The sequence below is a fragment of the Bos javanicus genome, chromosome X, assembly GCF_032452875.1.
Source record: "Bos javanicus breed banteng chromosome X, ARS-OSU_banteng_1.0, whole genome shotgun sequence".
Lineage (NCBI taxonomy): Eukaryota > Metazoa > Chordata > Mammalia > Artiodactyla > Bovidae > Bos > Bos javanicus.
The window spans coordinates 44,804,773-44,813,013 of record NC_083897.1 but is presented as its reverse complement, the minus strand read 5'-3'; positions in this window follow the sequence as shown (position 1 = coordinate 44,813,013).

The window sequence follows — 8,241 nt, the reverse complement described above, 5'->3', positions numbered from 1 at the left end:
CCAGGGATTGAACCCAGGTCTCTTACATTTCAGGCAGATTGCTTACCATCTGAACCACTAGGGAAGCTTTTTTATATTCTCTCTAGACTTGTGTCTTACTACAATATAATATTTTCTCATTATAAACTGTGAATGATCAAATGTTAACAGATTGAGTGATTAAATATGTATATCCTTCCCTGTCTTACTTATTCATTTCTAAACTTCTTGACTATCTATCTGTATTTCAATGTATTATTTGATCTATATTTATAGTAACTATCAGAGTAATCCAAGTCTATGCCCCAATGAGTAATGCTGAAGAAGCTGAAGTTGAACGGTTCTATGAAGACCTACAAGACCTTTTAGAACTAACACCCAAAAAAGATGTCCTTTAAATTATAGGGGACTGGAATGCAAAAGTAGGAAGTCAAGAAACACCTGGAGTAACAGGCAAATTTGGCCTTGGAATACGGAATGAAGCAGGGCAAACACTAATAGAGTTTTGCCAAGAAAATGCACTGGTCATAGCAAACACCCTCTTCCAAAGACACAAGAGAAGACTCTACACGTGGACATCACCAGATGGTCAACACCGAAATCAGATTGATTATATTCTTTGAAGCCAAAGATGGAGAATCTCTATACAGTCAACAAAAACAAGACCAGGAGCTGACTGTGGCTCAGATCATGAACTCCCTATTGCCAAATTCAGACTTAAATTGAAGAAAGTAGGGAAAACTACTAGAAAATTCAGGTATGACCTAAATCAAATCCCTTATGATTATACAGTGGAAGTGAGAAATGGATTTAATGGACTAGATCTGATAGATAGAGTGCCTGATGAACTATGGGATGAGGTTTCTGACATTGTCCAGGAGACAGGGATCAAGACCATCCCTATGGAAAAGAAATGCAAAAGTCAAAGTGGCTTTCTGGGGAAGTCTTACAAAGAGCTGTGAAAAGAAGAGAAGTGAAAAGCAAAGGAGAAAAGGAAAAATATAAGCATCTGAATGTAGAGTTCCAAAGAATAGCAAGAAGAGATAAGAAAGCCTTCTTCAGTGATCAATGCAACGAAATAGAGGAAAACAACAGAATGGGAAAGACTAGGGATCTCTTCAAGAAAATTAGAGATACAAAGGGAACATTTCATGCAAAGATGGGCTTGATAAAGGACAGAAATGGTATGGACCTAACAGAAGCAGAAGATATCAGGAAGAGGTGGCAAGAATACACAGAATAACAGTAAAAAAAAAAAAAAAAAAAAAACTTCATGAACCAGATAATCATGATGGTGTGATCACTCACCTAGAGCCAGACATCCTGAAATGCGAAGCCAAGAGGGCCTTAGAAAGCATCACTATGAACAAAGCTAGTGGAGGTGATGGAATTCCAGTATCAGGATTTCAAATCCTGAAAGATGATGCTGTGAAAGTGTTGCACTCAGTATGCCAGCAAATTTGGAAAACTCAGCAGAGGCCACAAGACTGGAAAAGGTCAGTTTTCATTCCAATCCCAAAGAAAGGCAATGCCAAAGAATGCTCAAACTACCACACAATTGCACTCATCTCACACGCTAGTAAAGTAATGCTCAAAATTCTCCAAGCCAGGCTTCAGCAATACATGAACCGTGAACTTCCTGATGTTCAAGCTGGTTTTAGAAAAGTCAGAGGAACGAAAGACCAAATTGCCAACATCCACTGGATCGTGGAAAAAGCAAGAAAGTTCCAGAAAAACATCTATTTCTGCTTTATTGACTATACCAAAGGCTTTGTGTGGATCACAATAAACTGTTGAAAATTCTGAAACAGATGGGAATACTGGACCACGTGATCTGCCTCTTGATAAATTTGTATGCAGGTCAGGAAGCAACAGTTAGAAATGGACATGGACCAACAGACAGGTTCCAAATAGGAAAAGGAGTACGTCAAGGCTGTATATTGCCACCCTGCTTATTTAACTTATATGCATCATGAGAAACACTGGCCTGGAAGAAGCACAAGCTGGAAACAAGATTGCCGGGAAAAATATCAATAACCTCAGATATGCAGATGACACCACCCTTATGACAGAAAGTGAAGAGGAACTAAAAAGCCTCTTTTTGAAGGTGAAAGAGGAGAGTGAAAGAGTTGGCTTAAAGTTCAGCATTCAGAAAATGATGATCATGGCATTTGGTCCCATCACTTCATGGGAAATATTTCGGGAAATAGTGGAAACAGTGTCAGACTTTAGTTTTCTGGGCTCCAAAATCACTGCAGATGGTGATTGTAACCATGAAAGTAAAAGACACTTACTCCTTGGAAGGAAAGTTATGACCAACCTAGATAGCATATTCAAAAGCAGAGACATTACTTTGCCAATAAAGGTATGTCTAGTCAAGGCTATGGTTTTTCCAGTCGTCATGTATAGATTTGAGAGTTGGACTGTGAAGAAAGCTGAGCATGGACGAATTGATGCTTTTGAACTGTGGTGTTGGAGAAGACTCTTGAGAGTCCCTTGGACTGCAAGGAGATCCAGTCAGTCCATTCTGAAGGAGATCAGCCCTGGGATTTCTTTGGAAGTAATGATGGTGAAGCTGAAACTCCAGTACTTTGGCCGCCTCATGTGAAGAGGTGACTCATTGGAAAAGACTCTGATGCTGAGAGGGATTGGGGGCAGGAGGAGAAGGGGACGACAGAGGATGAGATGGCTGCATGGCATCACTGACTTAATGGATGTGAGTCTGAGTGAACTATGGGAGTTGGTGATGGACAGGGAGGCCTGGCGTGCTGCAATTCATGGGGTCGCAAAGAATCGGACACAACTGAGTGACTGAATTGAAAGGCTAAAATTGAGACTTGCTTTTATGTTTAATTTAGGTTGATATTAATATGAATTCCATTTGTTCTTAAATGCTATAAAGCACATTGTACATTTCATATTCATAAAAAACATACTTTAATTTCACATTTAGTCATTATCATTTCATTGAAATTATTAATGGTATCTTTAATTCATATTCAACCATGAAATTATGTAATACTTTATTGTGTAGCTAAGAATTTGCTTTATACTGTCCATCAGTCCACTGGAAAATCTCTACTCAAGGACTATGGCATACACAATTGCTTCCTAAGTACTACACACTATGGAACCCATTATTGTCCTGTGAAGATGATTTTACACTTGTTGTTGGGCTTGTGTTTCTAAGATGATTTTCAGTAATCTTATTTCATCCTGAGAGCAGAAAATGGAATTTTCTATTAGTTCAAATGTACATAAATGCACATAGTTATTAACATGTATGAGGTATTCACTTTTCACTTTCATGCATTGGACAAGGAAATGACAACCCACTTCAGTGTTCTTGCCTTGAATCCCAGGGATAGGGGAGCCTAGTGGGCTACCATCTATAGGGTTACACAGAGTTGGACACGACTGAAGTGACTTAGCAGCAGCAGCAACAGCAGAATGAGGTATTAGATCTGACAGATAAAGTGCCTGAAGAACTATGGCCAGAGGATCATAGTATAGGAGGTGGTGATCAAAACCATCCCCAAACAAAAAATGCAAAAGGCAAAATGGTGGTCTGATGAAGCCTTACCAATAGCTGAGAAAAGAATAGAAGCTAAAGGCAAAGGCAAAAAAGAAAGATATACCAATATGAACACAGAGTTACAAAGAATACCAAGCAGAGATAAGAAAGCCTTCCTAAGTGATCAGTGCAAAGAAATAGAGGAAAACAATAGAATGGAAAAGACTAGAGATCTTTGTCGGGAGTGCATTAGGCATTACTGACAAAATGGAGGCACGGCCCCAACCCCTGCTCCTCATCTCACAAGCACGGTCCAGGAATGAAGGAGTTAGGCCTTGTGATTCTGACTTGTTCTTTCCTTTCTTCGGTTGAGTTGGCTGGAAAGAATGTTAAGGTGCTTGAGAGAAGCATGAGAAAGCACAAAGCTTTCTGCAGTTGTGCCCATAAAATAATCTGTAAATTAACCATTGACATTTGTTCAAGGATCTTTACAAAGAATGTTCCAGGATGAGCATGTAGGCCACAGCTTGAGGTCATGGGAAGGATTGTTTTCTGAGACCTGTTTGTGAGGGAAATATTTATGGCAAAAGAAGTTTGCTGAGTTTAGTGTTTAGGAATAATTAAGAATAGCTAGAAGCCCCCCCCCCTTTTTTTTTTGAGAAGGCAATGGCACCCCACTCCAGTACTCTTGCCTGGAAAATCCCATGGATGGAGGAGCCTGGAAGACTGCAGTCCATGGGGTCGCTGAGGGTTGGACACAACTGAGCAACTTCACTTTCACTTTTCGCTTTCATGCATTGGAGAAGGAAATGGCAACCCACTCCAGTGTTCTTGTCTGGAGAATCCCAGGGATGGGGGAGCCTGGTGGGCTGCCGTCTATGGGGTCTCACGGAGTCAGACATGACTGAAGCGACTTAGCAGCAGCAGCAGGAGAAGGCTTTTTAGGAGATAGTGATCTTAAGATGCTAGGGGCAAACAGGATTTAGAAAGATAAGAAATAAACTGAGGAATGGAGCATGAGTTCCAATGTAATCACAAGTTAAGTATAGGACACATAAGACAAAGTAGATAATAGATAGTAAAGCCAATTCTGAGAGAATCCCTGAAGCAGGGACTCTGTTTTTAGGACAACAATGATTTCTGGAGACAGTAAATCTGGGTGGGGGAAACTAAAAATGTCAAACCTCTGACCTAATGCTTTTGTCAAAGTATAAAAGAGAACCTGAAGCTTGAAATAAACATGTAGTTCCGTACTATGAGTCAGAGGCTACATCATCGTCTGCTGACACTGCTCACCCCTGCAGGCTGATTCCCTGCCTGCTGGAGCTGGACTCCAGCAAGTGGCGCCTGAACAGGGGGCATCTGAAGGGTAAGTAACTTCGTGACTGCAACACGGAGAAATTAGGATTTTACCTGTGGGTGCCCAGCACCCTCTGCAGTTTAGGCAGGATGAGGAGGGTACAAAAGTAATAAGAATATTCTCTAGAAAAATGGGTCTCTCTGCATCCAAGAATAGACAAATGTTTATTGAAATATTACTTCACATGTTAGCCCATAGAGGCATTAAAGTAAGCACTGGAAGACTGTCTAAATTCCTAATTTTTGTCCAAGAGCAATGTCCATGGTTTCTTGAGGAGGGTACCGTAAATCTAGAAACCTGGAGTAAGGTTGGAGATCATTTACATTTGTTTTATACTTTACATGGGCCAGAAAATGTTCCTGTAGATGCTTTTGCTCTGTGGAATATGATTAGGGACGTCCTGGACCCTCAGCATGAGGCTGTTAGACAGCCCATGGGAGAGGCTACAGAGGTGGATGGTGGGTCTCCGCCTTCTGTGTACATCATTCTTTCTGCCACTGACAAAAAAAAAAGAGGGTGACTGTGCTCTACCTCCGGAGGAGAGGGAGGATTTGAAGGATGCTGTGGCTGGGCACCCTAGCGAGGCCCCTCCTCCTCTACGTAAACCTTTAAAAATGTATCCATCACTTTCTGATTTACGGCATCGCTGCTGCCTCTGTTTGCACCTCCCAGGGCCCAGGAGTTCTCCACTTCGCCCCCAAAGCCTCCCGGAGCATTGCCTGAGGCTGAGGAAGATAAAGAGTTTTCTGAAACAAAGGAGCTTTTGAAGCAGATGCATGCACAATATACAGAGCCTGCTCCTTGGAGAAAACCCCCTCAGGGGGGTCTCACCCAGGCTATTAAAAAAACTTAATCATAATGGAAACAATTCTACAAATAAAAAGTGTTTCTCTTGTGGCCAAATGGGGCATTTTTGCTGACAATGTCCTGCCAAGCAGGGACAACAAGCCGTGCCAATACAGACTAAAACTAACCCTCCAAAGACACATTGCCCCCGATGCCAGAAGGTGTGTCATTGGGCAAAAGACTATAGATCTAAATTCCATAAGGATGGAAGTAATTTTTCCCAGTTTCAGGGAAATGGGCAGCAGGAGCAGCCCTGGCCCCAAACAGCAATAGGGGCAATAGCATTAAATCCCTTTGTTCCATCTCAGAACTCCTCAGAGCAACCCCAGGTAGCACAAGACTGGACCTCAGTTTCACCACTTCAACAATATTAACCACTGATGTGGTTAATAACTACTCTGATTCCAACAGGAGTGGCTGGTTCCCTGCCTGAGGGCATTTTGGGCTTGTGCTAGGGAATAGCTCGCTCTCTCTTCAAGGAATTTCAGTAGTGCTTGGTGTCGTAGATTCTGATTATACTGGGGAAATTAAAGTTTTTGTCTCACCACCTGCCAAAACTGTGCAAATTAATAAAGGTCAAAGAATAGCACAGCTTTTGCTTTTACCTTATTATAAGACAAGAAGAACCTTGTCTTCTCAAGATAGGAGCCTCAGAGGATTTGGATCTAGTGACCTAGCCTTTTGGGTGCAGGAAGTTATAGCTTCAAGGCCTTTGAAAGATCTTTTAATTCAAGGAAATAGAATATCAGGGCTGTTGGATACTGGAGCAGATGTCTCTTGCATTTCTGGAAAAGATTGGCCCTCATCCTGGCCGACACGTTTGACCAATGCCGGCTTGGTAGGAATAGGGTCAGTGCCCTCAGTTGCTAAGAGCTCACAAATTTTGACATGGTCAGATGAGAAGGGGAAACAAGGTACCTTTTGTCCATATGTGATTCCTTCACTACCTTTTTATTTATGGGGGAGAGATATATTATCTCAAATGAGAATGCTTTTATACAGCCCAGATGAAAAGGTTACTGACCAAATGCTGCAAATGAGGTATAATCCTGACAAGGGGCTTGGTAAAGATCAGCAGGGAATTGTTTCTCCATTAGAAATGGTTCCTAACAAGAATAGAAAATGTTTAGGATATTCAAGATTGCCGGGAGAAATAGCAATAACCTGAGATATGCAGATGACACCATCCTTATGGCAGAAAGTGAAGAGGAACTAAAAGCCTCTTGATGAAAGTGAAAGAGGAAAGTGAAAAGGTTGGCTTAAATCTCAACATTCAGAAAACGAAGATCATGGCATCCGGTCCCATCACTTCATGGGAAATAGATGGGGAAACACGGGAAACAGTGTCAGACTTTCTTTTTTTTGGGGGGGGGGGCGGGCTCCAAAATCACTGCAGATGGTGACTGCAGCCATGAAATTAAAAGATGCTTACTCCTTGGAAGGAAAGTTATGACCAACCTAGATAGCATATTGAAAAGCAGAGACATTACTTTGCCAATAAAGGTTCGTCTAGTCAAGGCTATGGTTTTTCCTGTGGTCATGTATGGATGTGAGAGTTGGACTGTGAAGAAGGCTGAATGCCAAAGAATTGATGCTTTTGAACTGTGGTGTTGGAGAAGACTCTTGAGAGTCCTTTGGACTGCAAGGAGATCCAACCAGTCCATTCTGAAGGAGATCAGCCCTGGGATTTCTTTGGAAGGAGTGATGCTAAAGCTGAAACTCCAGAACTTTGGCCACCTCATGCGAAGAGTTGACTCATTGGAAAAGACCCTGATGCTGGGAGGGATTGGGGGCAGAAGGAGAAGGGGACAGAGGATGAGATGGCCGGATGACATCACTGACTCGATGGTCGTGAGTCTGAGTGAACTCCGAGAGTTGGTGATGGACAGGGAGGCCTGGCATGCTGCAATTCATGGGGTCACAAAGAGTTGGACATGACTGAGTGACTGAACTGAACTGAAGGATATTCAAATTTATCCTAGAGGCTGTTGCTCTTGCTGCCAACCCTATTACCTGGAAATCTGATGATCTGGTATGGGTGGAGTAATGGCCCTTAACAGCTGAAAAGCTGCAGGCAGCTGAGGATTTAGTTATGGAACAACTGGCTGCCGGCCATATAGAGCCTTCTAATAGCTCCTGGAATACTCCCATTTTTGTCATTAAGAAGAAATCAGGAAAATGGAGGTTGTTACAAGATTTACGAGCTATAAACACAACTATGGAAGACATGGGCACCCTTCAGCCAGGTCTCCCTTCCCCAGTAGCTGTGCACTTTCAATATAATGTGATAGTTATAGATCTACAGGGTTGTTTCTTTATCATCCCCCTGGCTGTTCAGGATTGTAAAAGGTTTGCTTTCAGTCTCCCTTCAGCTAATTTTAAACAGCCCTATAGAAGGTTTCAATGGAAGGTTTTGCCTCAGGGAATGAAAAATAGTCCCATCTTGTGTCAGAAATTTGTGGATCAAGCTGTGCAGAATGTTTGAAGAAGGTATAAAGATCTATATTTGATACATTATATGGATGATATTTTGGCTGCCCAT